This window comes from Pseudochaenichthys georgianus, chromosome 7, assembly GCF_902827115.2.
Source record: "Pseudochaenichthys georgianus chromosome 7, fPseGeo1.2, whole genome shotgun sequence".
NCBI lineage: Eukaryota > Metazoa > Chordata > Actinopteri > Perciformes > Channichthyidae > Pseudochaenichthys > Pseudochaenichthys georgianus.
Genome location: NC_047509.1, coordinates 2,546,911 through 2,559,707, shown reverse-complemented (window position 1 = coordinate 2,559,707; position 12,797 = coordinate 2,546,911). Strand labels below are relative to the sequence as shown.

At 40.2% G+C, this 12,797-nt stretch overlaps 1 pseudogene; it reads right to left on the bottom strand.

The window, feature by feature from the left end:
* Positions 1–12,797, bottom strand: part of LOC117449589 (sodium-dependent lysophosphatidylcholine symporter 1-like) — a 51,286-nt pseudogene that overhangs the window by 15,658 nt on the left and 22,831 nt on the right.

Below are 12,797 nucleotides of genomic sequence, written 5' to 3'. Positions count from 1 at the left end.
TGGCGAACTTTGGTTTGCGTGGAAGATTCATCATTGACACGTACAAACTGAGAGCGTTCAGATAGATAGGACCTAAACCAGCCTAAAGCAGTTCCCTGTTTGCCAACTAAGTGCTCTAGTCTTTGCAATAGGATGTCATGGTCGATAGTATCAAATGCAGCACTGAGATCGAGCAAAACAAGAATAGAGACAAGTCCCTTGTCTGAGGCTATTAGAATGTCATTTGTGACTTTAACCAGAGCTGTCTCTGTGCTATGATGTGTTCTAAAGCCAGACTGAAAATCTTCAAATAAATCATTGTTTTTTAAGTAATCACACAGCTGTTTTGCGACCGCTTTCTCAAGAATATTTGAGAGGAACGGAAGATTAGAAATAGGTCTATAGTTGGCTAAAACCTCTGGATCGAGGTTGTGCTTTTTAAGAAGCGGTTTTATTACTGCTACTTTGAATGATTGTGGAACATAGCCTGATAATAAAGACATATTCACAATATTTAATAAAGTGCTAATTAATGGAAAAACTTCCTTCAACAGCTTATTATTTCTTGTTGGCTGTTATGTTTGTCTTCTATGTTGAGAAAAGGGAAGCATGATTTTCCACCCCAAAGAAGTCTGTACTATTGCCTACACTTCTCAATACAAATATTTGAAATAAATTGACTAATACTTATGAGATTCAAAAGTACTGCTGTCTTATGGCTACCGTCCATCTCTTATTTTGTTTGTTAACGATAGGATGTTACTGTGAAGGTCACTAGGATAATGAAAGGGTAAGATGGCGTCCTCTGACACTCACATGCTCGTTGTTCTCGATCTCTTGCAGAGCCTTGATCTCCCTCAGAGCCTGGTTTGGGATGCCGTCCTCCAGCACCGCAACGGTGTAAAGTAGATAAGTACATTTACTCAAGTACTGTACTTACAATTTAGAGACAGTAGTACTTTACCCGAGTATATACATTTTCTGATACTTTGTTCTTCTACTCCACTACAGTTCAGAGGTGAATGGTGTACTTTGATTCGGCATTTAAGATATCTGAAATAATCGATCCTCTAAAGAAACAGCACATTTAGTAAATAAAACAACAGTCAAACGGCTATCTAACTGTTGTTCCTAACGTTGCCTTGGTAACCTACAAGCTAAACTGGCTCTGATGTCAAATGTCATCACCTGTTGTCCGTTTTAAACAGCTATTGGTGTCGCGACACATTAGTCCAACTGGTCCTAAAGAGATACGCGGGTTCCATCCGTTATAAAGTGCACACACTTGTATTTTTCTGCACTGTAATTCGAACATTGTGGGATGCTTTTCTGTATCGGTTGACTTGTCATGAACAAAACATTCAGGTCGTAATGATAATATCAAAATGTGGCCTTCAATTTGAAAAAACAAAACATTTGCTTTCTCAAAATTCCCCCAGTATTTATGGCTTTTCTTAAAGCCATGAAATTAGACAGAATTAATTTAATAGTGCAAAAGAAAAAGCGCCCAACAATTTGACACATTTCTAAACCTCTTAATTCCAGAGTGACGACTCACACTGTCATGGTATTGATAACACAACCATTATGCAAAAACAACCAAATCATTGTGTATGCAATTGGAACAGATGATCTGCTTTCATCCATCCATCCATCTATCCATCCATCCACATTAGTATAACAGCACCATGAATGACAGACTGAAAAAGGTTGTTTATTTGAGCAAGAACAGGTGCAGACATTTTGCAGAGGACTTTAAAAATAGAAAATGTATAAGAATAGAGTTTAAAATAAAGTATTCAGTGTTAGATTCAGATCCCAGAGTAGTGTCTCTTTTCTAAAAGTCTCAATGTGTCTCACTATACCCAGGACATTTTGGTTCTAACGTGTGACCTGCTGGAGGAAGTTCTGGGATTCTTTTCAGGAACATTCCCGCTCCGTTTCTCGTCTCCTGATCTCTGCGGTGAGGTTTGACTCTGAGGATTTACATTTGATTAAGAACTGATTTAGACCTGCTGTTTTCTGATGATGCAAGTGAACGTCCGGATGATTTGACTGAGGATTGTTTTTCAGGACCAGCTGATGAGTTTGGATTGTAACTTGTGTTATAATGTGACGTTGATGGCAGCTGCTCCGAGTCCTCTTTCAGGTCTGCTGGTGATGAGGCTTCAGGGCTGGAGGAAAAACAAAAATAGTTAATATCGCTGCAATAGGATAAAAACATTTATATACGAAACAAAAATATACACCATTAAATAAATACATAACTGATGCTTGATCATTCAGACCAAGTATTGGAGGTGTAATGATGCCCCCTTTGTCGCGAGCATGTTGCTAGGGGTTACACATCACACTTTAAAGGTCACCTATTATGCAAACTTCTTCATGTCTTTATACATAGACATGTAACACCTCAGCCTCAGGAACAAAGACCCCTCTCCTTTTGTCCTGATCCATTTATATGAAACCCTACCTGAAAATGAGAGGATCAGATTTAGGCCTCTTTGTGATGTCACAATGTTTTTTTGGTTTGTGGCTCCGTCTCCTGGGAGAATAATAAAAATAATTTTGGGACGAATTTGGGACGAGAGTTAAAATAAAAATACCCTGCTAACTCCACTACAAACGGCGATGAAAATGAAACCGCCTGCACGTTTTGTGGAGCACACAGTTATTAAACCTCCTTGTCAACATAAACACACACAAAACATTTAGCAACCCGCGAAATACCCACACACACACAGTACGTAGCTACAGCTGTGCCCGCGAATTCCTGGCTTGCAAATTCGCAGGTCCAGCTATGTACTGGGTGTGTGTATTTAGCGGGTTGAGTGATGTACAATGGCATCTCGTGGAGGAATTATGAAATGTTTTACCGTTACATCACAAAACGCACAGCAGAACCAGACCCCGGAGCGCCGGCCTCTTTATTTACTCCTCTTCATCCCCTATGGGTAATAAGGCTGAGAAGAGAACCCTCCATCGTATTTAGTCCTTAGCAATATGCTGCCTCTCCCCATGTAGGGGTGGGTACCGAGCCCCGGTATTAAACGGGCCCCGGGCCGGAATTATTAAAGACAGTGGTAACGTTAAGCTCCGATGTTATCAGACTTTTTATCGGTACAGGAGACATTTAAAAAAGATATGTCATATGTATTATTGCTACATACACATTATATCGCAGTTTTAGTTTCACCAACTCCGTTTCTAATATGCAATAAGACTACAACATGCGTCTTTGATGTATTTTCAAGCTTTTCAATCCAGATGAGATCTCTCTCTCTCTCCCGTCTGTGTGCGAGGGGGCGGGGCCGTATGTAAAGGTCTCCTGACTGTGTTACAGACTGTCGTCCTGGTTAGTGGTTACTCTGGGTTCTGTCTTCAGGCCACAGTGTTGGATTTGTTTGTTAATTGGATGGGACTTGATTGGATTGTGTGTTTGTTTAAATATATTTGGACTTTGTTTCTGTGATTGAATGATTTACTAAAATAAAAAGGTTGATGAATTATCATCTAATGATTTGTATGATGTTTTATTTATGTTAAAGGTCACTTTGAATGATTTTAACTAATGATAATGTAGAAAAACTAACATTTTAAATTCGGGACGGTCCACATTAATTTCGGGACGGCTTAGATTGTATTTCGGGACGGTTTCCCGGGAGGATGGTGAAAAAAGTTAGTCGAGAGCCCTGGTGGGAGGATCGTTTACTCAAACATCAACTTACTGATCTGGGGTCAGTTGTTCCTGCAGACACTTCCTCTCATTGATGGGGTACGAGTGGAAGAAGAACATCCCGATCAGCAGCAGAGCGACGGGCACCGGGGAGAACATCACGATGAGAGCCGTCGCCACCCCCCCCCTCGTGATGACACGCACCCGCTCTGTACCCCACAAACCTGCAGACCAGGAGGAACAGGGATGTGACAAATGTACACATTTAATATATGAATAATTGGAGGGTGGATAAAATATTATTTTTGGATGTTTTTTTTTATATATTTAGTATTTGAATTTAATATTTTAATAATTTTTTTATATGAAGACTATATGTAATTTTTATTTGATCTGAATTGTTTTACACTGAACAAAAATATAAACGCAACACTTTTGTTTTTGCTCCCATTTTTCATGAGATGAACTCAAAGATCTAAAACATTTTCTATATACACAAAATAACCATTGCTTTATTGGGGGGGTCCGAAAACCAGTCAGTATCTGGTGTGACCACCATTTGCCTCACGCAGTGCAACACATCTTCGCATAGAGTTGATCAGGTTGTCATTCAATTCACAGGCAACAGCTCTGGTGGACATTCCTGCTGTCAGCATGCCAATTGCACGCTCCCTCAAAACTTGCGACATCTGTATCACACATTGTGCTGTGTGATAAAACTGAACATTTTAGAGTGGCCTTTTATTGTGGCCAGCCTAAGGCACACCTGTGCAATAATCATGCTGTCTAATCAGCATCTTGATATGCCACACCTGTGAGGTGGGATGGATTATCTCGGCAAAGCAGAAGTGCTCACTATCACAGATTCTTTCAGATTTGTGAACAATATTTGAGAGAAATGGTTATTTTGTGTATATAGAAAATGTTTTAGATCTTTGAGTTCATCTCATGAAAAATGGGAGCAAAAACAAAAGTGTTGCATTTATATTTTTGTTCAGTGTAATATTTATTTAAGTAGAATCTGTTTTTTGTTTTTTAGACTAAATGGTTTTTATTTTATTAAAATGTCATTTAATTCATTTGTTGTATTTATAATTTTAACTTACTAAGAAAAAAATCTACTTTTTGTCTTTCCTTCATGTTAACATTTTAATTTGGATTCAAGATATGCTGCATCTTCCTCCGTTTTGTTTCGCTTACTGTGTATACTGCCTGCAAAGTCATTCGTTTGGTGTTTTGAGCATGTATGGGACAAACAAAGTCAATAAATACTAAAAAGACTCACTGTAATATCAGGGTGGAGATGCCCACAGACAGGCCTCCTGCCAGCTTACTGCAGAAAGCATAACAGGAGAAGAACAGCGGCTCCAGGTCTCTGCAGGCCGGGTTCTTCATCGTGAAGTCATCCACCACATCTGGGAGCATCGACCTGCAGCAGGGCAAGGTGCAGAGAGACTCAGTCACCACAAAATACACCCAAAAGACGCAAAACAAATCTGCAGAGCTGCAACGAGACAGACAATTACTATAAATCAACACTGAATGATTACAAGGGTTCAGAAACCAACTACAGAGACACAGAGCAAATAAAAAGAGGAACAAATTGACCGCATAAACGAAGACGTATTCATAGAGATTCAAAACAGCTGCAATGAGATGTAAATTGTGTTCCTGAGAAAGTGTGTGTGAGCTCCAGCACTACTGATCCATCACCCGTGTGTCTGGATAAACCTCTGATGGGTAAGTAATGGACTGTGCTGTTTTTTCTGGAGCGTTTACCTCGGACTGTAGGAGCTAGCTTAGCATGCTAGCTGGAAACACGTTAGCAACGCTCGTCAGATGGAGAGAGACACGGTGTGTTTAACAGTCTGCAGGAAAAGGTGATCCAGTAAACATGAGTAAAGTTAAAATGCTGCTGTCGTTGAAGATGCAGCGTCTCACTGCTGCTGCTGAATATATAGGCTCTGTGCACAAGATGGCGTCTATCAACTTCCGGCGGCTGGGTGTGCGGCTGAGTACTTCCGGTTTGAGTACAGAGTTTTGACAGCTTGTTATGTCACACCGAGAGCAAGAATGAGCGGATTTCGGGGTAAAGAAAAGCGATTGGCGTGAAAGTCGGCACTACATTGCTTAGTGTTGAATATCTTACATGCGTTAAAAGGTACTGAGTTATAATATAATAAACAATATGCTAAAAAAGTACTAAGTTATGATATAATAAACAATGTGCAAAAAAAAGATAAAAAGTTACATAATTTTCAAAAATACAGATAAAAAACAAAACAAATCTACAAATCAAATCCTGTAGCATTTCTTAGGATTTAGCAGCCCGGTATATATATTACAGTTATTACATTACATTGCATTTAGCTGACGCTTTTATCCAAAGCGAGTTACAATAAGTGCATTAAAGATGGCATATATAAAGTATATATTGCACATAAAGCACATAGTTTGAAGGTATTTAACAGCAGCAAGTTACACAATGTTATAATCGGGAGATAAGTTTCCATTCATTTGGGCAAGCCTGGGCAACAACGATTAAAAGATTTCTTGCTCCCAAACCAATTGTGTATTTCATTACAAAAAGCAGTTATACCATACTATGTTTAGGTATAATGAATTATATCCTCAAAACAAACGCACACATAAATAACAAAGGAAAATACATAATTTAATAAATCCACAATATGATAACATTTGACAGATTAATTTAATAAACTTTTACAAAACATAGGTTGATGTTATATCGGGGGGAAAAATACATATTTAAACATTTCAATTAGTCTCTGCATATTTAAGTAATGCTAGTTTATAGAACAGATGTACAATATCCAGAAAGTAGATGCAGAAAATATATATAATGTGTGCATTTCCAACATATCCTCTGAAAGAGTGTTAGTCGTTGAGTTGAGTAGTGAGCCATTCGTTCTTTTTTCGTGGTGCGATGTCTGCTGAGAAGTCCTTGTATGCCTCGCTGACTTTGAGGACATCTGGGTCTGGCAGCTCGCCCCGCACGGCCTTGTAACGTGTACTCCTTTGAACATGTTTATATGATAATTAGGACTTTAAGAACAATTTTACACTCAGACAACAATCATAAAGTTGTAGCAGGCTATATACAATTACTTAGGACAATAGATATTTCAATCAGGAGAGACGTGATGTATGGAATACATGTTTATTATCCGTCACATTATATAAATGAAACATAATGACAGTTTATAACAAGAGAACAAAATGGTGTTTGGCGATTAGGCCCAGGTTTTGTAGGATATCATTCGGGAAGGGAAAGAACCGTTTCCGATGAACCCCCCCGGGTCTAGACACTGGTGATGGTGATAAGTGGTTAGGTCCGGTTGGATGGGAGCTTGGCCCTGAGTTGGAAGCAGGAGGCGAAGGGGTGGAGGAGGGTTGTGCGTTGACACCTGAAAGACAGCTGATAGAAAAGGGGAGAGCATATATAGAGGGATTAACAGGTGCGATAATTAGGCTTGTGAATGGAGGGGAGTGATAGGTTGGCAAAGGAGTGGCGCTCTCCGTCATCCAGTGAAGGGAGCGAGTATTGCCATGACGTGCAATACGGAGTGATGGGTCTTCCTGTCTGAACTTGCGCTGAGCTTCATTACCTTACACCGTCAGCAACTGTAAACTGCTTTGGCTTAGTGGAAGTGAACACCATGTCACTCACTCTGCCTGGTTTCACACCCTATTAATTACACAAAAGAATTGTCAAATGAATTGAAAAGGTCGTTGATGCAACATACTAAATCAGCTCTGGGCACAAAGGAAATATTCATTAAACCGTGGATTGGTTGTGAACACATACTGTACTTACCATGGTTCTTGGCTTGTGCCATCGCTGCTCTGTTTCAGTGCAGCTGAGGACAGGGGGGACAGCAGCTGAGGACAGGGGGGACAGCAGCTGAGGACAGGGGGTACAGCAGCTGAGGACAGGGGGGACAGCAGCCAGGTTGAGTGTGGAGCAGTGTGCGGTCTGGAACAGCAGTGCAACATTGTGGTTGCAGAGTGCTGTTCCAGCTACACGGGAACACTTTGCCACTGCAATCTCCACAGGTGAACAGTTCTTAAAACAAAATGTCAGTCATTTTACATTTAGGACACTGCTTCAACACAACACAGACACATGAGAAAGCTGAGAGCAGGCTGATCAGTAGTAGTAGGTGTGGGAAAAGGCTAAATCATGTCAGGTTGTCATCACATACACAGAAGTTCTGCTGTTTGGAATACTGTCATTTGAGGACATTCAAACAGATACGCTTGTATATCCTGTCTCAGCTCTCTCAATGTATTATCTTATATTATAACTACATAAAATAGTGTTAGTAGAACAGCTTAACATAGATGTAGGGTACAAAACCAGCACTTACCAAACACTGGCCAATACAAATGGACCCTACATGGATTATACTAACATTCAGTAAAGAACAGTCACAACCAGTTTCTGGGGTTTCCATGAAAGCAGAGACGGTTTTCAACCTCATTAAGAATCTTTGATGAAAGCGAAGTTTGGGTTTAGCTAATGTATTTATCATTTTACACGAGAGGGTTACACAACGAAAATAAATCTGTAGCCCCTTCATGCTACACACACACATAGCTAGCTGCCAGTTGAGCTAATGTATTGTCACTATGTAATCTGTTGCAACACGTCAGCTAGCTGGGCTTATTTGAATCCTAAATCCCAGGTTACCTACTCCAGCCACATCAAAACATGAACCTGATTGAGGCTTTGAACCGATGAACACTTTTTATTTTCCTCCCTACTCTGAGATCGTGAGGCTTTTCATGCTTTCTCATGGACCTGTAACAGCTAGCCCTGATGCTCACTCTCCCTGAAGGTAGAGCTTTGTTTGAAACTGTGGGGAATTAGATATCATTCATGTTATCCAAAAAAAACGTAATGGTACATCATTAAAACGCTTTACACTGTATCAAGACTGTCAATTTGTCAAAGTTAGCCAGTAACTACAGCTTTGTTTGTCACTTACCTTCATAATTGTCGACGTAGCTGGATATGTAGACATCTTGAACCCCTTTTCTCTTTTGCTCCTCGGGGCTGAGCCTGCCGCTCGTACCAGCCGATGTACATCACTGATGTTAACCTTCGGTAGGTCTTGGAGACATTGAGTGTAAAATAGTACCTATATTATATAATATCTATACGCTATCTCTCTCGCTATCTACCGCTCTTCCCTCTACCGCTCTACTGTAGACCGGAAGTTTACAACCGCACGCCCAGCCGCCGAAAGTTGATAGACGCCATCTTGTGCAACTAGCCCATAGTGGCGAAGTCCCTCCCTTTCCAGTCAACCTCCATGGGACCTTATTTCGGAAAAATAATGTATTGAAGTCAATGGAGAGAGAAATCGTATCTTTCGATCCCGTTTGAATTGTGCCACGAATTACACATATGATGTTTGTCAATCTTAAAAAATAATTTCCATGTCAAAAAAGTCACAGTTTGTCGTAAAACTGTTGAAATATAAGACTATGAGAAATACGCAACTAGAAAGACTACAAATCCCAGAGTCGCGTAAGTGATGTCACAATTGTTTTTAAGAGATAGCTATGATCAGCGCCATATAGATAGAATCTATATATATTATCTATCTATATGGCGCTGGCTAAGATAAGATAACTTTAACACGATGCCTGTGTGCTTAGTACCAGGTTGTTATCATACCAGCAATGGGTCTTGCTCGTTCTTTCGCTTCCCGTCTGATGAAAGGACCTGGGGCCTCATTTATAACGCCGTGCGTAGGATTCACGTGGGAAGGTTGCTTACGTAGTAGAAATCCAAAAAATAGGTACAGAAATGTTCCGACATTTTCCGATTCACAAAACATTGCGTACCGGCGAGGAAAGTGCGTACAGCACTTCCTACGCCGGTTTCCCTTTATAAAATCACAACCGACTCGAAATGCGGTGCAGCTTTTGCGGGCTTCACGTAACGCCCAGATTTGCCTATATATACACTCAAAGAAACACCCATTCATTAATTCTGAGTGACTGCATGAAGAAGATCGCAGGAAATGACAACAGAACAGCTAAAAAAGACGTCTCACACCGTGTCAGATTTTGGTTATTGTGGGGAGGTGGAGATAAATCATATTGTTTGGTGGATGCAGTTTGAACCAGAGGAGCAGCATGGAGGTCGGATCGTCACCAAAATAAATAAATAAGTGGTCCGAAAAAGGTTCATGACAAAAACAATACACATAGGCTACTGTACCTCCGGAGTGGAGTCATACGACTGGATCTGAATTATGTTTTCGTATTTGGTGGTTTGTGTTCCAGCTGTCGATCAGCTGTGCGCAGCGTCTCCACTGCAGCAACTCTATATCCACCAGTTAGAGGAAACACAACTAATGTGCTGTGTTATATTAGCTGTACAATTTACCACATATGGTGTTCTTAGCTTCCATACCTCCTGTGTTTTATGAGCGACTTATCAAGTCTTAGCAAACGGCATAAAACACGATTAAACATGGTAGTATATAAAACCATGCTCGTTCTACAACCTAGAAATGCAAAACCGCATCATTTATGAGAAAACATTTCATAACATTAACACAACATATTCGAGGTGGTTTTAAATAACATATCCGTATTTATTTATTTCTCCAAGTTATGTTTTTGTGTGACTGAGGAGTCTCAAACAGGCGTTTGTTTAATCATTTTAAGATTGGCTTTAATCAATGTTTGAAAATGAATTCTTCATATGTGATAAATGAGAGGTAACATTTTATTTATGGTATTATTTCCACACATTTCTCTCCATTCTTCCTTCTGCCAACGGTGTCGCAGTTTCTCGTCTCTCCCGTCTTTGTGCTTAGTGCGTACGCATGGGTTAGAGTTTGCGTGGAGGACCGCACATTTTCACATCAAGTTAATATTTTATAAATTGCAAACATTGCGTAGAAACTGGCGTACGCCATTTTTTGAGCGTATATCCCTTTATAAATGAGGCCCCTGGTCTGTTCCCTTTACCCTTAATTAACACTTTACACTCTTCAGTAGCACTTTATTATCACATTAATAACACTTTAGACCCTTTATCAGCACTTGCCAGGCCCGGACTGGCCATCGGGAGCACCGGAAGGTTTCCCGATGGCCTGGCCTGCTGAGTGGCCTGCTGGCCTGAGGATTTTTTTTATGTATGTATTGTGAACGCAACGCTGCGCAAATGACTCTGCCTCACAGAGGGTGACTGGCTGTCTACATGATGTGGCCTGCCCACATGGCCACTTTCATACAGATCATACACTAATGCCCTCGATTGGTCTCTGTGTGTCATTCAAGCTCGGGAGGGTGTGTGTGTATGTATGTGTGGCGCAAGTGAGCAAGAGAGAGAAAGCGCGCGCACCGGTTACGTGTAGGCCAGTGTTTCTCAAACTTTTTCATACCAAGGACCACTTAACCAATACAAAAACACTCGCGGACCACCTAACTCCACAAATATCCAAAAACACATCGTTTTTTACAAATCGCCTGAAAATGGTACAAACAAGTGGCAACATGTGTGATGAAGGTGTTTATCTGGGCTATATCATGCAATCGAAAGTGAAACTTAAGCTCGCTTCATTGCGGAGATATTCGCGCGAGAGTGCGGAAAACTTAAATAAATGTATTTATTTCAAATGTGAAATGTTATCAATATACTCACGGACCACTAGGGGGCGCTCACGGACCACCAGTGGTCCGCGGACCACACTTTGAGAAGCACTGGTGTAGGCTATTGTTGTTGTTAGCATCTGGTGCTAGCTAGCTGCGCTAACGGCTGTTTCAACAACAAGGTAGAGGAGAGTCCTCTCCAGTCAGACTGAGAGACTGATAACCATACAAAACATGTCTGTGAAGTTGTTTGCTTAAAATACCAAACAGTTCACCCATTGTAGCCATGCCTCATACTCAGTGGCGTTTTTATATGTACAAAAGTGGTGGGGTACAAAAAACTTAGATGTCTATAAGCTATAGTGATGTTTTTATTATTATTATTACTGCAGTGAGGTTCATGGCTGGTGAGGCACTGACACTGACTCTTCAGGTTTACAAATATTATATTTTGACCTCAATCAAAATATAATATTATTTTCAAAAGCTTTTTTAGTCTGATGCTTCGATTACTTATAAACAGACAGTTCAACAGAAGGATACCCAACATTTTTTATTTTATCATTTAAATATTGAATTGTTCTCTCTTAGTAAGATCCCATTTTCAATCAAATTGCGGTCTTACCTTGACTTGAAGATGAAGTCCATTTGCCTATCCTTCTGGACAAAAATCTCTATTAGTTTTTTGTAAAAGTCCTCCTTATCTTCTTGTAGTTTCAAAAGTCTATCATAAATCTAATCTAATCAATAGATTTATGATTCGAAAATGATAAAAGTAGGGTAGACATGTGGATATTATCCGGCTGAACAAAACGTGCATTTATCTAACAGCTACGTTTCCCACAGATCTTATTTTGAGCTATTTTCTCAAATCCTATGGAGAAATCTCATTGCTTTTTTGTGGAGGGAAGCCATGCGCAGCTTACTTCCTGGTTTTAGGACGCGTCTCTCGTCTCCTCTTCACACACCACACTTTTCGCGGCACACGTACTTACAGCCAATCAGCTCTGAATTATGTGAGATGACGTATGGTGGGGATGGCAGCTCAGTGCCCCTATGGTCATTATTTTTTTGCCACACACATTAAATACTCTGAGCATGCGCAGTGTAGTTTTTACAGTCACCGTTCACTTAGACAGTGAGAGGGAGGGGCATGATCAGGTTTTGTCCCACATGGCTCTTAACAGCTCAATAGGCACACACTGTATACACTCATTAGAAGAACACAGAGAAAAACAGCAATGAGACGAATCAGATTATTAAACATGATCTTAAAATATATTTTATATTTTTTTTAACTTTTTTTTGTAATCATTATTTTTAATACTTTCTGCTGACACTAGGTGGGGCTGTGCCTGCCCCTAATGCCTGATCAGAATTCTACAGGAGATAAAGTTAAATTCGCTTCTGATTAAATGTCACCCTGTTCTAAACCACATCAAAGATTATGTCTGAAACAGTATGGAGCTCAAATGCTTTTTCTCTTGCGGGTTTATCACAAGGT